We start from the raw sequence: 20,462 nt of genomic DNA, 5'->3' as shown, positions 1-20,462 counted from the left end.
GGAGCGGCCCTGGAAAAGGCAAAAAAAAAAAAGGAATTAGATGCAAAAATCCTCAAAAAAAAAATTTAACAAACCAAACCTAGGACCATATAAAAAGAATTACACACCATGAACAAATGGGATTTATCCCAGGAATGCAAAGCTGGCTTAACCTCCAATAATCAATCAGTACAATATGCCACATTAATAAAGGACAAAACTACATGACCGTTTCAAGAGACAGAAAAAGTGTTTCACAAAATGCAACACCCACTGGTGATGCAAAACTCCCAACAAACTAAGAACTGAAAAGAATTTCCACCTGATAAAGGGCATCTGTGAAAACCAGAGCTAATATCATACTTGATGGTGAATGACTGAATGCTTTCCCCTTCAAGTCAGGAATGAGGCAAGAATGCCCTCTCTTGGCACTTCTACCCAACCATGGACTGGAGGCTCCACCTGTGCAGGAAGGCGAAAGAGGAAGAGAGGAAGGGAGACCATTCGGATGAAAAAAGAAGTAAAACTGTCCTGCTTGCCAATTACATGCCACCTGCATGTCCTGACCCTACATGCATAGGGATCCACAATGACACTCCTAGAACCAAAGAGAGGTTCCACAAGGTCCCATGATACAAGTCAATACATGACAGTCAACTGCAGTGACCACAAAGAGGAAGCACACAGGGGTGCCTCCGTGGGGACTGGGGGCCCACAAGCCAAGCGTAGTTACACGAACCTCCCTCTGAGATTAAGGTATACTAGACACGCAAAGGAGTGTGTGTGCAGACACCTGCAATCTGAGTAAGGTCTATAGATTGTACCCATGTCAATCTTCTGGTCTGGAAAGCGGACCTCAGTGAGGCGAGATGCCACCACTGGAGGGACCTGGGTGAAAAGTACACAGGACCTCCCTGCACTACTTCTGCAACTTCCTGAGTCTACAACCGTTTCAAGATAAAGTTTGCTTTTTGTTTTTCTAAATCAAGTGATTTTCTGGAGTTCCCACTGTGGCTCAGTGGTAACGACCCTGACTAGTATCCATGACGATGTGGGTTCAATCCCTGGCCTCACTCAGGGGGTTAAGGATCCAGCATTGCTTTGAGCTGTGATGTGGGTTACAGACTGGGCTCAGATCCCAAGTTGCTGTGGCAGAGACTTCAATTCGACCCCTAGCCTGGGAACTTCCATATGCCACAGGTGCAGCACTAAAAAAAGAGAAAGAAAAAAAACAATCCAAGTGTTTTTCTATAGAAGAACACAATTGAAAATGAAATTAAGATCCTCAGGTGGTTCTTTTGTGCCAATTCAGGAACCACTGTCCTATACCTTTTTCAAGACAGGAAGAAGTAAGGGAAGCATGTGACGTATCATCCTTCCAAACAAGCCATCTGTCTACACACTAGAAGCTCGATGGAAGATAGCTCGCTGCTCCGTGTTCTCTACACTAGAGGCTCCTGGTTCTTCCAAGCTGGACCCATCGGTGGTGACTCTATGTTGACATCTCAGCATTACTTCGATCTGTGCATCCTGATTCCCAATGAGTTTAGAGCTTCTTTTGTTTAAATTTTATAATTTTTATTTTTTCCATTATAACTGATTTAAGCTTCTTTTCATATGTTTACTGGCCATTTGCATGTCTGCCTCTTTGCATATTTGTAAAGTATCTCTGTTCAAATCTCTTACCCACTTTTCTGTTGGATTATCTGGCATTCTTACTGATTTCTGCTAGTTCTTGCAATTTTCTAAGTAGGAGACCTGTCAGTTTACATGGGATTCAAAGATTATCTTCCAGTCTATGAATCACATTTTTCATCTTAATGGCATAGTTTAACACGCAGAAGTTCTTCATTTAGTTCGATTTAGCATCTATTCACTCATGGTCAGGGCTTTCTGTTAAAGACAGGTTCCCTACTCTAGACCATGAAGATGCCCTGTATTATTTTTCAGCTTTCACCTTTAGGTCTGTCTGGCATTGATTTTGTGAGTATGGTATAAGGTGGGGGTCAAATGTCATCTATGGACAGCCATCTCAGGGACCACACACCAATGATCAAAAAGAACATTGTGACAATCTTCCAAACTGATGTGCACCTAACATAATCCAATGTCTATTTCAGGACTTTCTGCAGCTTCATCCATCTGTTTGCCTACACTCATGCCGGGGTCACACTGTTCTGAATACTATGATTTTATAAACTCTTGACACCTGATTAAGTCCTGCCATCTGTTGTTCTTCAAGAGTGTCTTGAAGTCTTCTACATTCATATAAATTCTAGAAACAGTCAATTTTCACTCTCCCCCCAAAAGAAACTTTTCAGGCTATGGACCAGGGTTGAACAGAATCCACAGATCGATTTGGGAAGAACGGACATCTCTACAACATTTGCTCTTGCCGTTCCATGAACATGGTATGCTCCTTTACTTACTGCTCCCTCAAAGTCTCGGAACACTTTGTGGTTTCCTACGGAAGACAGGTGTAAATTTCTTGTAGTTCTAGTTCTACATATTCAGAGTTTTAATGTTATTATAAACAGGACCTTTATTAACTTCACTTTCTGATTGTTTCAGGCTGGAGAGCATCAAACAACCATGCTAAACACACATCTTAAGTCTAATAACGGACAGAGATTATTCTGGATGTTTCGACATGCACAATAGCATTTTGCCCACATACAATGAATTCTTTCTTTCCTCCCAACTCTTTTTTTTCTTATCTTACTACACTGGCTACAACCTACAGAATAATGGTGAGCAAATGTGGTACTAAAAAGCATCCTCATCTCATTTCCAATTTCAGAAAAAAACTGAAAATAATAATATTATTATTATTTCATCATTAATATATTTACTACCAGTTTTCTTATACTCTTCGTGTGCTTAAAAATTCTTCGTTATGGGAGTTCCCGTCATGGCTCAATGGAAATGAATCCGACTAGGAACCATGAGGTTGCGGGTTCGATCCCTGGCCTTGCTCAGTGGGTTAAGGATCCAGTGTTGCTGTGAGCTGTGGTGTTGGCCATAGACGCGGCTCAGATCCTCTGTTGCCGTGGCTGTAGTGTAGGCTGGCAGCTGTAGCTCCGATTTGCCTCCTAGCCTGGGAACCTCCATATGCCGTGGAAGTGGCCCTAAAAAATTAAAAAATCTTCCTTATGAATAGATATTACTTTGACCTATTCATAACGATGTTTATGCATCTAACAACGATTTTATAGTTTTTTCTCCTTAATTAAAATGGTAAGATACACTGCATTTTAGATGTTAAATCACCAACTACATTCTAGAATAAACACAAACTGCTCATGACACATTATCCTTTTATACTGAAAGACCTAATTGTGATTTTTTTAGGATTTCTGCAAGCATGTTCATGAATCAGCCATCCTACAATTTTTTGCCTGACATCCTTGACCATGTTGGACGTTGAGCTTGTGCTGACCTGGCAGGACTTCCAGACTTAGAGGATACTGTCCACCAGACTCCAAATCTCCCCATCCATCCTCCCTCCAAAATACCTATAAGGAGAGCATAAAATCTGTGCTTTCAAGCATTAATAGGAGGCAGAACCCAACAGCCTTCAAATTACCTGTAAGTAGAGGAACAAACTGAATTCCAACAAACTGAATTTCAACACGCACCACTGAAGCCTAAGAGATGCTTCTCATGCTGAGTCACTGACACTGTGCGTTATTCAAGTAAGCCCACTGCTCCTAGGACATTGACCTGGGAGGCTTGGCCATTGCTCAAAGCACAGGTTTTAATTCCTGATTCTCGCTTGGTTTTGATTCTTGTTATTTATTTATAGCTTTATTATCATGAGCATTTCCTATACATTAAATTAAATCTTTATGTAATGGGGACTGAGAGAGACACACCCCCACTGTTTATGTCCAATAAAATCATAACCATCTCCAACAAGAAAGATTTGGATAAGGTACACAATCCATTTAAACAAAACTGTACTTGAACTTCTACTTACACGCAGTTGCTCTAAGTCTTCCAAAAAAAGAAAAAATGCTGAGTAAATATTAAAATGCAGGGCAACAGCGTTTGTCTCGAATGAAATTTGATAACCATTAGCAACCAAAAAACCTAAGAAATAAGAAATAAAAGCACACATTTCTAAACCGAAACAGACAAGTAGCCATTAAAGGTAGCTTAAAAGAAAATTCTGCTCTAAACCTTTTAATGCTTAATCCCTACAGAATTCTTTGAAAGGATGCCCTGAGGTTTTGTCGTGTTCATTTTTTTTTTTTTTTGGAGGGGTAGTATGGAAGGAACTGGACATATGAGAACTGGAAGACGTTTTAAATTAACCTATGTGATGCAATGGACAAACAGCACAGAAGTTGTGCATTTTAATTACAGCTCCGGTAGGAACTTCACTATTGTTGATGAGCCTTGTAACCATTCAAAAATTACGCCAACCTTTTTTTTTTTGGGGGGGGGGTCTTTTTAGGGCTGCACCCGCAGCATATGGGCGTTCTTAGGCTAGGGGTCAAGTCGGAGCTGTAGCCCCCAGCCTACACCAGAGCCACGTCAACGGTGGATCCTTAACCCACTGAGCAAGGCCAGGGATGGAGACAGGCCAGGTTCAGCAACCACTGAGCCACGGCAGGGAACGCCATATGCCAGCTTTTTAAAAGGAGTCACGTTTTCGTACTCTTCCTCCCTGGGGTAGCTCAAAGAACAATTCCCACCTTCGTAAAGCCTCTGGAAACAGAGCTGTCTGCAGTGTGTAATTAAAATCTGCAGACAGGTGACTGGGGGCTTGGGGGTTTCCGTGTGTTTTAAAATCAATAACCACAGTAACGCACTCCGAAAGATGTACAAAAATGGGAGACAAATCCTGTGGAAAACCAAGAACCAAGATATGTTTCAAATGTGAAGGACTGGCTATAAAGCCCATGTGTTTTTCTATTTCCATTGAAAACAGCTGAAAGTCCCCTCTTGGTAAATTACACTCAACCCCCCCAATTAAGATCTTCCTTTGTAGCAGTGGTGGAACCAGAGTCTGTGCCTCTCCCTGGGCTGCCGACAGCCTCTCCCAGGATGATGCCACCGTGGGCTCAGGCTGCTCCCTCTCTCTCCTTGCAACTCTCTGGTTCCTGCCATCCTTCCATGTGAACCAGAAACTCTATTCCCCAAGAGTTAGACAGCTTTCGTTCCATGGACCACAGGGAGTAATTTAAAGCCAGGAGCCTCCACGAGCTGCTCCTTCTCAACTGAGGAAGGAATCCTAGGCACGAAGAGTTACAAGGTTAATTCAAAGCTGAAATCTACCTTGGCCACTCCCTATGCAGGAAACAAGAGGCAAAACCAGAAACAACTGCGCACAGGTTTGGAAGAGGTGAAAAAATTAAAGTGTGCTATTGATTCGTAGGGCAAAATGATTCAGATCAAGATCTTAAAATTATACAAAGAGGGACAGTGCTCTGCTTCTGGTCATGAATCAAAACTCATCAGTCAATGAAAAAATACTTGTGGAGCTTCTCCTATGTGCAAAGAATATACTCGTTCACCCACTTAGCTGATCAAATACGGCCACATGGGTTGTGGTTCAGAGACGATCAAATCCATGCTTTGACACTGCAACAGAATTTCGATGAACAGTTCGTGTGCCCAAAACAGGTACCAGCACTGGGCCACAGCCTTTATTTTTATTATAGTTGATTTACGTTGTTGTGTCAATTTCTAAATCACAGCCACATCTTGTTTGATCCAGCTCCTAGGATAATGACCATAAAAACAAAAGCAAACCAATGGGACCCAGTTGAACGCTAAAGCTCTTGCATAGCAAAAGAAACCACTAAAAAAAAAAACAAAAAAGACAAGCCCCACAATGGGAGAAAATCCTTGCAAATGATGAAACCACCAAGGGCCTAACCTGCAAAATAGACAAACGGCTCATACAACAAAACCCACTGAAAAAATGGAGCAGAGCTTCTAAAACAATACGGTTTTGGGAAAACGGAAGTACTCAAAGACCAGAGGTCACAACGGCTGGAGAGGGATGGCTGTTACCCTGCGAGCCAAAGCGAGGACCTGACAAGGTTCTCCCCCAAAGCTGGTTCCTGCCCCGTCCCCGGGGGTGGGGGTGGGGGGGTAGCGAGCGACACAATGGCCCCTCTGTGTCACCTCCGGCTTGGGAGGACAGGAGCTGGGCTCCATCAACAGGGTTATCAGCAGTAACTCAAATGATACACAGCAGGCCTTCAAACACCTGTGGACCTCCTGAAAGGAAAGCGACAGCAAGAACTAAAAGAAAAACATTTAAACACTGAAAAAAAAAGCTCCAGAACGTTCAACACTACAGAAGACATGTTCCATTTCAAGAGCGTGGCTCCAGGAGGTCAGAGGGCGCCCTGAGAACAGGGCCGAGGGAGAGGGTCTCCCCTAAGACGTTGAGAAATGATCGCAGATGCCAAGCTCAGAGTCAGGCCCAGAGGCTCTGGCAGACCTGAAAGGTGAGACAGTAACACCCTGACATGTTTGAGATGCTTAAAAAAAAAAAAAAAAAAGTCAACGGAAGCAAAGAGCTAACCTCAGAGAAGAGGTCAGGTCCCAGGGAAGGAGAACAGAACAGGACGGCTCCAAAGGCCGGGAGTGAAATCTGAGCCGCGATTGTTTTGCTTTTTACAGCCGCATCTTTGGAGGTTCCCAGGCCAGGGGTCTAATTGGAGCTGCAGCGGCTGGCCTAGGCCAGAACCGAGCAGCATCTGTGACCTGCACCCCAGCTCACGGCAACGCCAGATCCTTAACCCACTGAGCGAGGCCAGGGAGCGAACCCTCGGCATCCCCACCCATACGAGTCAGGTAGGTGCATTACCGCTGAGTCATAACAGGAACTCCTGGAAAAACATCCTCACGCAGGGACATCCACTCAGACGGGAGGTCAGGCTCTGACAGCAAACAAACAAGACTCGCCCTGAGGTGCGTGGCCGAGAAAGCTCTGCCAGGACAGGACGGCCACAGAGAGGACGTCCCAGGGTTAGGGTCACAGACGGCGTGGACGCCAGAGGACGCCAGGGCCTGGGAAGAGAGCAGGCTGTGCGCAGAGGCACCTGCCCTTAGAAGCACCACCTGCCGGAAGAAAAGCAGGCCTTACGAGGCACAAAGCAGCTTCTAAAGAATGCTTTTAATGAGAAAATGATAACACTGTTAAAAAAAACTCACCTGGCACCAGAGGCCCCTCCCTCTCTGGGGAATGCCCGGCTCTCCCCTTCAAGAGCCAGCCGCACCCCGGCTTCCCCACTCAGGGCCGTCGCCCCTTGATGCACAGCAATTAGGCTCCCCGGGCGCCTCGTGCCCCAACCAGGCACCGCATCCCAGGGCTAAATCCCTGGGACCTAGGAGCCCTCCCTAAAGGGACGTCCCCCGAGCACCTCCCCCTCCTCAAACACGCTCACGCCCCTCGGTGAAACAAGAAAGGTCCCTCTCCCCCCATCACCTCTCACCTCCTGGCTCCCGTGCACTAAGACACCCGCTCGCCAACGGCCGTCCCCCCCCATGACTGTGTCATCACTGCCGTCCCCCGTTGCCATGACCTGGCCGTCATCCTCCCGCTTCGCTGAGCTTCTCCTGGGCAGACACCGCCCGTGCCTCCCCACACCCTCCAGGTGGGAGACTGTCGTTTTTGTCTCTCTTGTCACAGCCCCACACACAGCACATGGAAGTTCCCAGGCTAGGGGTCAAATTGGAGCTGCAGGCACCGGCCTACACCACAGCTACACCCACATTGGATATGAACCGCACCTGCAGCCAGGGGCAACGCTGGATCCTTAACCCACAGATCAAGGCGAGGAATCGAACCTGCATCCTCACAGACGCTATGTCGGGTTCCTGACCCACTGAGCCACGACAGGAACGCCAGGAGCTTGGCTCACACACAAGAGCCCCTCAGATCCCATTTGGCCCTACTCCCCCCTCACCTACCCATGCGTCTCCAATACCCTGATCTACTCTACGGCCTCCACGAACAAAGGCAGGCAAAAAGAGAGGTTCCAGAACTTTCTGCGCTTATTGCATCTGCTCACTGCACCCCGAATGCAATGAGAAATGCCTGAGTAATGAAAGCATTAGATACGTTCACATAACACACATTACGTCCTAACAAACCAGTCCCAGTTTGGCAAAACACTTCAATTGAGAGGAAATGGGTCTTTTACTGGACTCTTTAACCAGCCCCTCACAGCATGGGCACACGTGTGCAGCGCCTCACAATTTTGGGGAGACAGACTGGCCACAACCGCCCCGCTCCCGGCTCAGCTCGGATCTGCACACGGAACAGCAACCCGAGAAACCCCAGCTGCGCAGAGACGACGCCGTCGAAAGGGACCAGGGCTGCTCGGGGCGGGCAGCTCCCAGCCGCTGCCAGGTGTTCGCGCTCCTGGGCTTCCTCCAACGATTTGATACCCCTGTGAGCTCCCGGCGGCCAGCAGTTTGGAAACCGGCGCTCAGAACTCACACGTGTGTCTCCCGGCCGGCCCCTCCCCCTACATCCGGATCCCAAGGCAGCCGCATCACCCCATGTCCCACAAGGCCAAGGGTCACCCACCATCTCCCCCCCACCACCCGGGCTGCTGCTCCCCATCCTGCTGCCAAAGGATGCCAGCCCCTCCAGCACCCGCCCACCCGGTCCCTTCCCTCTCCCAGTGCCCCCATCACACACACGTGCACGCACACACACACATGCACACGCACGACCTACAACCACGTCCCGCCTTCCCAGGCTCCCTTCCTTCCAGCTTTGCCCTCTATCCACCCTCCAAGGGCACATCTCAGCGTGTCCTTCTCTGGCTCACAATTCTTCAGCCTCTCCACTCACCCACAGAGGAGGAGGCCAGACGCACGAGACCCTGGAGGCCCGGCCTGCCCTCCACCGCAGCCATCTCGGCCTTGGTTTTAGCTGCTCCGATGCCCCGTGTCCCGGACAAGCCTCCGGACCCTCTCCTCCCCGGACGCCGGGTCTCCTCTTGAGCGTCTCTGCCGGGCTTCTCTCATCTCTCCGGACCGCGCCACGCTTGGGTTTCTCCTCGTCCTGGACACTGCACTGTGACCAAATGCCACCACTGTCCCAGACCCAGCTCACAGGGAGCTCATCTGGGCCGAGAGAGGTCTCTGCCTCGCTACCCCGGTGCCCCCAGAGCACACCATCAAGCCCAGGTGCACCGAGTGAGTAGAGCAGCCGAACCAGCGGGTCCCGCCACTCCCGCCATGCACTCTGCTGACGGCACCAGCACCTACAGCGCTGTGCCGAGACTCAGGGCACCGTGAACGCCCTCAAAGCTGTCAGCTCTCATTTCTGCAACCCCAGAACGAAAACAGGACCCGGGACCTTGCAGGTTTTCCCTAAATGGCTTTTGAACAGAAAGGTTACTGAAAAAGACCACGGCGGTAAGTGTGGTTACCCCTGCAGAAAGAAACAGGACGAGACTAGGGCGGCGGTAAAAAGAGAGGAATGGAGACTTTCTACTCCACTTATCCCTGGAGGGACATTAAATCTGTTCCCCAGCACGCGTCGTTTGCGTCTTACTGGTCTACAATATTCTTATGTTACCAGCCTAAAACAGAGTCGGGGTACCCGCCTGAGTCCAAATGCCCGGAGCAGGTCTCAAAAAGACCGGACCTTAAAGAGGCAAGCTGGGCTCTGAGACAAAAGGACTGAAACGGGAAGACACGCTCTGGATGTCTGTATAGCCCCGTGAGGGGGCTTCCCCCACCCCCCAATTTAAAGAATAGCAGCCTCTGAGTGAAAAACAGCATCTGTGAGTATTCAGGGAAAGTTCTGGGAACCACAGAAGCCCACTAGCACTGGCCCGCTAGCTCCGATACCTCTCTGAATACTTCCAACAGGCAAGTGTTTTCAAAGAAATGTCCCAGTAACCAAGGTTACGTGCCACTGCGGGCTTCTAAGGCACGTCTACAAAGAGAGGCTGCAGGGATGGCAGGACCACGCAGCAGGGGGGCTGTTCCACCTTTAGTTTCCTGGCTTGTAAAAACGGGGTAGTCCATCATGGACCACTAGATCCTCAATCTGAGACAAACAGATAAAATGATGCTATACAGCAACTCCCTGTCAGCAACCAGAAGTACAAGTACAATGTTTATATGCAGAGAGTTCTAGAACAGGCGTCTTTGCACTGTTTTAAGAAAACGGCGACTACAGGTCAGACGCTAAACTACATAAAGCCAACCAAACTTTCCAACCTAGTGAGCCTGAAACATTTGAAAAGACGACTCTCATGAATATAAATTAAGGAGGTCTTTAAAAATGAAGAAAAATGAGTAAAGAGACCAGACACACACAATGAGAAGTGCCTATGGGAAAGGCCAAATCCAGCTTTCTTCTGTTTAACCTCTCAAGTAGATAAAAGAACTAGCCTTATAGAATCACTGCGTTGTTCCACCGCCAGTTAAGGAAAGTTGGGTAAAGCAAACACAAAAAGAAGCAACCCACTTTCAAAAGAACTTGACCTAGAGGCAATGAAAAGTAAGTCAATTATAATACTTTGAATCTACTTTTGATAGAGAAGCAAACATTTTAACTTTCAGACAAGCCTAATTTTTAACATTTCTAATGGCTGGATCCTCCCCTTTTAAAAATGTGGATTCCAATTCTTAAGTTAATATTACAGGTCCCACGATGCATTTGATTTGAATAGCTTCAAAGCAAAAACGGGCCTTTTTAATTGTCGGTTTTTAAAAACTCAAAAACTACTACTGGTAGTAACTGCGAATTTAAAATTAATCCCCAATGAGAAAGAATTCCTATTCCGCCCAATAGCAGCTAAGAAATGCAAGGCTCCATTCATCCGTGAGCCCACGGCTTAGTTTCTTAATAATTAAGAACTGTGCTCTCCACCAGGGAACCATCCCTTGCAGGGAGGCTGGAACAAGAAGAAATCGCCATTGCCCGTAAGCACCGCACACGGAGAGGTAAAGGCTTTCCACTCGCTGAAGCTCCGGCGCGGAGGAGGCGCGAGAGCCGGGCCCCGCGGCCCCACCGGCCGCGCCGGGAGAGCATCCCCGAGAGGACGCACGGCGGCCAGGTGGTCCCGGCGCGCACCCCGTCCCCGCGCCCCGCCGCTCGCGGGCTGCCGACCCCTTCAGGCACTCGGAGCCCAGCCTGGCTGCCGAGGCCCGGACCCCGCGCGCCCGCAGCCCCAGGGGAGGGGGCATCGGGCGTGGAGGGCGAAACCGAGGGGAGAGGGCCCGACCCGGGCGGCGGGTACGCAAGGACTGGGCCAGATGCGGCGAGGGCGCGCGCAGCCCAGAGGAACTCAAGGCTCCCGGACGCGGGGCAGCCCCGGGCTCGACCGTGCGGCGCGGGCCGAGGCCCCGGCGCCACCTGCGGCCCGGATGGTGGGCGCCTGCCCGGCAGCCGAGCGGCGCGCACCGGGCAGTGCCTGGGCTGAAGGCCGTGGGCCAGGGGCCGGCACTGGCGAGAACGGCGCCGGGCCGCGCGGCGACGGCGGGAAGTCCAGGCCGGCGCGGGAGCCGGTGGGGAGGATGCGCCGGGCTGCAGGGCAGGCGCAGGCGGCGGCGCGGCCGCAGTGGGCCCCGCCGAGCGCCCGGGCAATGCTGCAAGTTCACTTGGCCGCAGGGTTGCGGGGCCAGGCCCGCGCCCGCCTCTCCCCGCGGGGCAGCCTCCCGGCCTGCAGCCGAGCAGGACAGGGGTCAAGGCCAGGGACCGCTGGCCGCAGCCCGCACTCACCGGTCCGCGGTTCCGCCGCCTGCGCCGGCGCCGCGCTCCCAGCTCCATGGTCCCGCCGCGCCGCGGCCGTCCGGCGCCCCCACCCCGCACCGCCCCGCACGCAGCGGCGCCAGCGACGCCGCCTTCGGCCCGGCCACGGCCGCGGCCACGCCCCCTCCTAGCGGGGGGCCCGGCCGGAGCGAGAGGGGGGCCCAGCGCCGGCTCCACCAACCAGGGCCCGCTCGCCCGGCCGCCTCTCCTGGATTGGCGGGCGCCTCAGCCAATGGAGGAGCGCAGGGGCGCGGCGCCCCGGCGCCGAGGGGCGGGGGATTGCGGAGGAGGTGGCTCTCACCCTAGATCCTCCGCCTCCAGCTTCGGACCAGGCTTTAGCCAGCGTCCCTCCCGGAGGGAAGAGACAGGGACACTTTGGGCAGAGTTTCTCCAACCGGTCTCTGCATCATGTCTGCTTCCGATGTATCCACTGCAGTCCCTTTGGGTTCCCACCCGATACCTTCGCCTTACCTGGTTTTGAGAGGTCCATCTGTGCGCTGCAGAGTTGAGGGTTAGCAGCCCTGAGAGGATTAGAGCCGTGCCCTTGACTGGCCTTAGGCCCTTCTTAAAGCCGTTAACATTCAACATTCTGCCTGCAGAATCTTCTCATCTCCTTCTACAAATACTGTACTTCTTACTCCCCCCAACTCTAGTCTCCCTCCACTCAGATGTGAGAGAATCCACTAGCTACTCAACCCCGGGAATCTCTGAAACTACCAAGCCAGGTTCCCTGGCAGTAGAACTGGACGGCCCAGGGGTAAACAAGGAAAGGAAAGCAGGGAGGAGTTTTCAAGAAGGAAAGGAGCAGAAGAAACGCCAAGTGTGTTCTCCTAGGTTCTGGAGAAAAGGGGGGTTAAAAACATAAAATAGAAATGTTATCCGTATTTTACTTGCATGCCTTTATTCCTTTTTGATTTATAAATAAGATCACTAACTTGAAACACTTTTAGGAAGTAAGTTCAAATCCCCATAAAGAGGCCTAGAAAAACGAATTCAGGTTGGCGTTACCGACGTGTGAGAGCTACCCACACCCACTGCAGCCAAGTAACAGCAACTAAATGCTAGAAAACATGAATGGCAGTTGCTAACGATTTCAGCAGTTGTCTTGTCCAGAAATGCAGAAGAGAAAGCAAGCACCCCTCTTCACGTGTAACCTATTAACCTACATTCCTTCCACAGGAAGGGTTTTTTAAAGCTCTCTTTTAAGGGGACGTACACTTAGTCTCCATATCATGTCGATATGAAATAGTCTGGTAACTAATAAGGTAAACGGGATATGCTAGTGGATTGTTGCAAGGCTCTGAATCTGACATGTTGATATGAGAGGGCTCAATTTCTGCTGAATTCAAAACTGCTGAGCTGGCCTCCAAGTTAAAATGGCTTTCCTTCACATGCTGTCTTCATTTACCCAGGGGAACAGCTTCCATGTCTGTATTCCAGTCGTTGATTTAGAATTCCAACATGTGAAGGGGTAGGGATGGCCAGAGTGTGTTCTCAGGGTTGCTATCACGTTCCCCTTGCTTTTTCTTCGGGGACCTCCCCCTCCCCCTTACATGAACTGCTACTCCGCTTAGTGCATGCTGGCTCCTAGCCCTTAATCATACTGTCCTCAAGTGTCCAGGGTTGTTTCTTAAAGGTCAGTCTTGTCTCTACGTAGATGGTAATTTCCCAGAGGGTAAGGTCCTTGTTTTATGCTCCTGTGTCCTCCCTCCCCCATTCTGTCTAGCGCAGTGCTAAACATGTAATAAATGTAACCCTCTCCATAGTATTGTGTCCATAATATAGGGAATTTTCTTCCGATATGGTCCTTTGGGGAACCAGTCCTGTAAATAAAAGTGCTCAGAGCAATTTCATTAAGTGGCTAGAAAAATGTTGCCAAATCGGGGAGTGAATTGGTTGCCTGTAAAGTGCATACCCGCAGGGGGTGCTTCTTACCACGGGACAGGAAGTCTGGAGACAGCCTGGGGCATCTGCAGTATCTCTGGGGTGTCAGTGGGTCTCAGGCTCCTTCTACCCATTGGCTCTGCTCTCCTTGACACGTGACTTTGTCTTCTCCTTGCAAGATGGCTGTGCCCCTTCTGGACATTGTATCACATTCTGGAAAATGGTAGGCGGATGGGAAAAGGACTTAAGAAAAAATAAATGCCACCCACTGAGTCTTCCCCTTCACAACCTTTCTGTGAGGCCTCAAAGAGCACCTTGTGCTTGCTTCTTAGGGACCAGACCTGTGTGACACTGGCGACCCTTAAATGCAGAAGAGTCTGAAATACCAAGTAATTTAAGCCAGGGACTTTGTCTGCACCAGTCAGGGTTGCATCAGCAACGGAGAAGGGGGACTGCAGTTCCTGCCATGGTTGCCAAATAAATGACATTCTCTATCCCCTCACTCTATTTATTTATTCATGAGATGACGCCACTGAAAATTCAAATCTCAATAAGAAAACAACTCAGTGTAAAAGTGAGCAAGAGATCTGAAGAGATGCCTCCCCAGAATGGAGATGGCAATTATTCAGATGGTAAATAAGCACATGCTCAACATGACATGTCAGTGAATTGCAAATTAATGCCGTGGAAAACCACAACATACCTTCTACAATGGCTGAAATCCAAAAAGCTGATAACACCAAATGCTGACAAGGATAGGGAGCAACTGGAACGCTCGTTCACTTGCTGGAGGGAATGCAAAACACTACCGGTGCTTAGGAAGGCAGCATGGCAGTTTTCCTCAAAGTTAAGCAGCATCCTGCCATGTCATCTAGCAATCAAGCTCCTTGGTGTTTACCCAAATGAGTTGAAAACTTAGGTCCGCATAACCTACACCCAAATGTTTATTTATAATTGCGAAACACTGGAAGGAACCAAGACGTCCTTCAGGAGGTCAATGGCTCAACAAACTGGTACATCCAGACAATGAAATGCTACTCAGCAATTTAAAAAAAATGAGCTCTCAAGCCATGGAAAGACATAGAGGAACTCAAAATACATATCACTAAATGAGAGAAGCCAGTCTGCAAAGGCTACATAGTGTATGACTTTCTAGAAAAGGCAAGACTATGGAGATGATAAAAAGACTGCCAGGGGTTGGAGGAGGGAGGGCTCAATTGGCAGAGGGAGGATTTCTAGGGCAGCGCACCTTACTGTAAATTATGGACTTTAATAAAAATGTATCCATGGGAGTTCCCGTCATGGCGCAGTGGTTAACGAATCCAACTAGGAACCATGAGGTTGCGGGTTCGGTCCCTGCCCTTGCTCAGTGGGTTGACGATCCGGTGTTGCCATGAGCTGTGGTGTAGGTTGCAGACGTGGCTCGGATCCCTCGTTGCTGTGGCTCTGGCGTAGGCCGGTGGCTACAGCTCCGATTCAACCCCTGGCCTGGGAACCTCCATATGCCGCAGAAGCGGCCCAAGAAATAGCAAAAAGACAAAAAAAAATGTATCCATGTTGGTCCATTCATTGTAACCATACTACTACCAGGTGTTAATAGCAGTAGAAACTGGGCGAGAGGGTGGAGGTGGGGGGTGGATGAGTGTGTGGAACTCTGGACGATCTGCCCAATTATTCTGTCAATCTAAAACTGTACTAAAAAATAAAGTCTGTTCATTATTTCTTTAAAATAGGAACCCTAGTTATAATGATGTCAACATAATGAAGTTACCATAATAAAGACAAAAAAATTGCTTTGGCGGAGTCACCTGTGTTTTATTTTCGGACCTTGAATATATCCATGGACAAATTCTATTGCCCTTCGAATGGACCTAGAAACGATCATGCTAAGTGAAGTCAGCCATACAATGAGACACCAACATCCAATGCTTTCACTGACATGTGGAATCTGAAAAAAGGACAGACTGAACTTCTTTGCAGAACAGATGCTGACTCACAGACATTGAAAAACTCATGGTCTCCGGAGGAGACAGTTTGGGGGGTAGGGGGATGTGCTTGGGCTGTGGGATGGAAATCCTGTGAAATCAGATTGTTATGATCACTATACAACTACAGATGTGATCAATTCATTTGAGCAATAAAAAAATAAAGTAAAAAAAATTTTAAGTAAAGTGAAAAATAAATGGGGAAAAAATTTCTATTGCCCTTCAATTATTACAAGACCTTAAAAAGTTCTGCATCACATACACTTTTTTTTTTCATTTTAGTTTTAGTTCTGGGTAAAAGATTCACCAATTGTCTACACTCTGCCACATTTTCTTCATTCTTTATCAGCCTCTCTCCCCTCCCTCATCTCTGTATCTGTCTGTATCTCTCTGCCCACAAAACTGGTCTGTTTGTTTTTTTTTTTTCCGTTCAACCACTGAAGGTGAATTGCAGGCACTGGACACTCTACCCTAAACACTTCAGCATGTATCTGCAAGAACAAAACTGTCCTGATTGTTCTGGGGTGGGGGGAGAGACGAGCTCGCAACCACTATGGAAAACAGTATGGAGGTTCCCCAGAAAAGTGAATATAGAACGACCATATGATCTAGCAGTCCCTCTCTGGGGCATATGTCTGGACAAAACAATGACTCAAAAGCATATGTGCACCCCAGTGTCCACAGCAGTGCTATTCACAATGGCCAAGACATGGAAACAACCTAAATGTCCATCGACAGACGAATGGATGAAGATGATGTGGTGCATATACACAGTGGAATACTACTCAGCCGTAAAAAATGAAGCAATGTCATTTGCTGCAATGTGGATGCAACTAGCAGTTAGCATTCCAAGTGAAGTCAGAAAGAGAAAGACAAACACCATATGATATCACCTATATCTGGAATCTAATATATGGCACAAATGAACCTTTCCACAGAACAGACTTAAAGACATAGAGAACAGACTTGTGGTTGCAAAGGGGGAGGGGGAGGGTAAGGGATGGACTGGGAGTTTGGGGTTAGTAGAGGCAAACTATTATGTGTAGAATGGAGAAGCAACGAGATCCTACTGTACAGCACAGGGAACTATATCCAGTCTCCTGGGATAAACCGTAATGGAAAGCAAATTAAAAACAAAAAAGAGCGTATATGTGTGTATAACTAAGCCACTTTGCTGTACAACGGCAAACATTGTAATCATTGTACATCGACTGTATTTTAATACAAATTAAAGAAAGAGATGGGTAGCGTCTATAAAATGGTATCACAGAGACTAAGTCCCTCTGACTACTCGAGGCTTTACTCTTCCCTTTTTCCCCCACTGTAAATATTTGTCCAACCCCCGAAGTACAGTGCCCTTATCCCCAGGAGCTGGTATTATGCTGAAGCACTAAAATTAAGGAGGTGGTGACAGGGCATCGTGCTGAAGAGAATTCTGGGGATGGGAGATGACCCGTCATGCGCGGTCCGTGAAATGATGCACGTGAAGCTCGTGGTGCGGCCGGTCCTGCACCCGACGGTGAGCTGCAGACACGCTCTCCAGGGTTATCACAACGGAACAAGTTCCCGAGCATCTTCCTAATGAGATGCTCACAACCCTATTTTTTAAACCTTTTCAGTGTGCCATCTTTGTTTTTCTTTACCCTTGCCTGGTCAGAATCTTGGATAAATTCCCAGCGTTAAAACGTAGGCCGTTTTAGTGTCATCTTTGCTTTGAATCACATGAATCCGAGAGCGATGACACCGTGCCTTTCGCCAGACGCTTCAGACATGAGCTCTTTGCTCAGTGATTCACTTAAGTTCTCTTTTATCATTATTAAGTCTTTAGTGGAGAAACAATTGTCATTCTTTTTACTTAATGGCATGTCATCTTACATAAAAATTACCAACTGTTTTGCATTCGGAAGCGCGTTCCGTCTCACTTTGGGGGAAGCGAAAGAACAAGAGTGGTAACTAATTAAAAGAACATAATTAGAATACGTAAGAAATCAAATTATAAAAGCATAATAATTGTCAGCCTTTTTGACATGTTCATTTGTACTTGTTCTCGGAACGAAGTGAAATAATGACTCCAATACCTTAGTTCTCAAGAGTTAATTTAGCTCCATACATAAATCTTTATAAACACGCTTCACTTACTCCAGCTTTCTTTTGAAGGATATTATCTATTTTTATCTTGACACTTGAGTGAAATAAATACGCACATCCATATACCCGCATCTCAGAAGAATAGACCCAACCCCAGAAAAATGAGGAGCTTTATCTGAAGTTGGGAGAGTAGCCCAATTATCTGCTCACATAGGGCAGTACTGATATCGACCTTATTATCAAGGAAGAAAATGATGGAAAGGTGAAGATAGCAGACACAGATGGACAATTCATAGTTTGAATATAACGCCCTTGTTACAGTTAACATTCATAAAGTCTACTCCATACGTAGAATTATGCCCATTTTACAGATGGGGCACAGAGAAATCACGTTATTTGCCCAGGGTCACGCAGGAGTTGCTGATATTGTGGCTGTTCTTCCCGTGAACCAGGACTGCCTTGTGTACACCCTCTGCTGAGCCCACAGCCAGTATTTCCGTCTGTCCCCTACCCCCCTTTCCTGTTGCCCCTCCTCATGCTGAGGTCCCCACCACCACCTCCTGAGCTGTGACAATGTTTCTAACTCATGCCCCTTGACATCCAACACAGTCCCCTGCAGCCTGTCTTCACCCTACGTTAAGGGTGGTTTTTAAAATTCATAAAGATCCTTGGAGTTCCCGTCGTGGCGCAGTGGTTAACGAATCCGACTAGGAACCATGAGGTTGCGGGTTCGGTCCCTGCCCTTGCTCAGTGGGTTAAGGATCCGGCATTGCTGTGAGCTGTAGTGTAGGTCGCAGACATGGCTCGGATCCCGAATTGCTGTGGCTCTGGTGTAGGCCGGCAGCTACAGCTCCGATTGGACCCCTAGCCTGGGAACCTCCGTATGCCTCGGGAGTGGCCCAAGAAATGGCAAAAAGACAAAAAAAAAAATCATAAAGATCCGATTACGCCTCTCTGCTGCTCAGAAACCTGCAGGGTCTCCGCCCGTCTACAGGGTAGGTCAAGTGCAGCCCTTGATCATGTTCCAGCTCCGAGCAGTTGTCCTAGAGCATCCTGCATCACTGACATGCCCCCCAGGGACCTGGGCAGCCTGAATACCTTGGTGCCCTTCTCTTCTGCACTGGCAACGTCTCACCAGGCAGCTCACGTGTCCCCCTTTCCAGAGCGGCCCTGCATTTATTCACGGCCACCTCCGGCTCACCTTATACCCCTCCACCTGCCTGGTCCCCCACCACACAGAGAATCCCGAGATGGTAGAGGCTATTTCTCATCTGCCTTGAATCCCCAGCTCCCAGCACGTGCCAGGCATATAACTAACATTTGTTGAATGGAGTTCATGACATCGGAGGAATAACTAATATCCCAGCTATCCAAACAGCACTTAAATGCCACCATGGTACATGGCATGACTGGCCAACGGGGACCTGCTGTACAGCACAGAGAACTCTACCCAATATTCTGTGGTCATCTATGTGGGAAAGGAATCTGAATAAGAATGGATGTGTGCACATGTGTAAGTGAATCGCTCTGTTGTACAGCAGAAATTATCACATCATTGTACTCAACTGTATTCCTTTTTTTTCCCCACCTTTTTAAGGCCACACCCGCAGCATAAGGAGGTTCCCAGGCTAGGGGTCCAATCTGAGCTGTAGCTGCCAGCCTACACCACAGCCACAGCAAAGTGGGATCCCAGCAGCATCTGTGATCTACACCACAGCTCACGGCAACACCAGATCCTCAACCCACTGAGCGAGGCCAGGGATCAAACCTGTGTCCTCATGGATGCTGGTCAGACTCATTTCCGCTGAACCATGATGGGAACTCCAATAAATCAACTGTATTTCAATAAACCTTTTTTTAAAAAAAAAAAAAAAAAAAAAGCAAACAAACAGGAGCTCCCATTGTGGCTCAGAGGGTTAAGGATGCAACATTGCCACAAGTCGTGGTGTAGGTCGCAGACACAGCTCGGATCTGGCACTGCTGTGGCTGTGGCATAGGCCAGCAGCTGCAGCTCTGATTTGACCCCTGGCCTGGGTACCTCCATATGCTGCAGGTGCAACCGTAAAAACCAAACAAACACCCCCCCCAAAAAAAAAACAACAACAAAAAAAACAGCACTTAAAGACAGAGGGCTCTAAGGCTGAGGCTTAGAAATCTCCATGGTGAGCGTGCAGAAAACACGCTTCCATCCCCAAGAAGGCCTGAAGCTGATGGAAGAGCGATGGTGTCTATGGGGCTGGCCGCCTGGCAGCACATGGCCGGGTGGCCTGCCTGCTCCCCGCTGCCCCCGCCCCAGACACAATCGGCTGCTCCCGACCCTCATTCAAGAGACTCAGTCTGACCTCGCTGTGGGGAAAGGGGCCAGAGAGCACGTGGATCTGAGGTTACAGCTGCCAAACGCTTTACAGCAGAGACGCATGCGCCATAATTAGATGCCACTGGTTGTCTGCTCACTCCAACCACAACGTTGGGAGGCATGGAGATGGGCTGCAGACAGCGTCAGCTCTTTTTGTTTTTGTCTTGTTTTGTTTTTGGTCTTTTTTGTCTTTTTAAGGCTGCACTTGCGGCATATGGAGGTTCCCAGGCTAGGGGTCCAACCCGAGCTGTAGCCGTCGGTTTACGCCACAGCCAGAACGACGCTGGATCCGAGTCGTGTCTGTGACCTACACCACAGCTCACGGCAATGCCAGATCCTTAACCCACTGAGCGAGGCCAGGGATTGAACCCACATCCTCATGGATGCCAGTCGGGTTTGTTAACCGCTAAGCCACGATGGGAAC

The 20,462-nt window shown here is 48.8% G+C and overlaps 1 protein-coding gene across 2 annotated transcripts in view; it reads right to left on the bottom strand.

The window, feature by feature from the left end:
• The window catches only part of WASF3 (WASP family member 3), a 103,176-nt gene extending 91,437 nt beyond the window's left edge, over positions 1-11,739 (bottom strand). For both annotated transcript variants that reach the window (XM_047755853.1, XM_047755856.1), the window contains exon 1: positions 11,696-11,739. The gene's annotated coding sequence lies outside the window, so the exon portion shown is untranslated. The remainder of the gene's footprint in view (positions 1-11,695) is intronic.
• Positions 11,740-20,462: the final 8,723 nt, after the last annotated feature.

The sequence above is a fragment of the Phacochoerus africanus genome, chromosome 13 (genome assembly GCF_016906955.1).
Source record: "Phacochoerus africanus isolate WHEZ1 chromosome 13, ROS_Pafr_v1, whole genome shotgun sequence".
Classification (NCBI taxonomy): domain Eukaryota; kingdom Metazoa; phylum Chordata; class Mammalia; order Artiodactyla; family Suidae; genus Phacochoerus; species Phacochoerus africanus.
The sequence above is the reverse complement of the archived record's forward strand: the minus strand, read 5'-3'. Positions and strand labels throughout refer to the sequence as shown.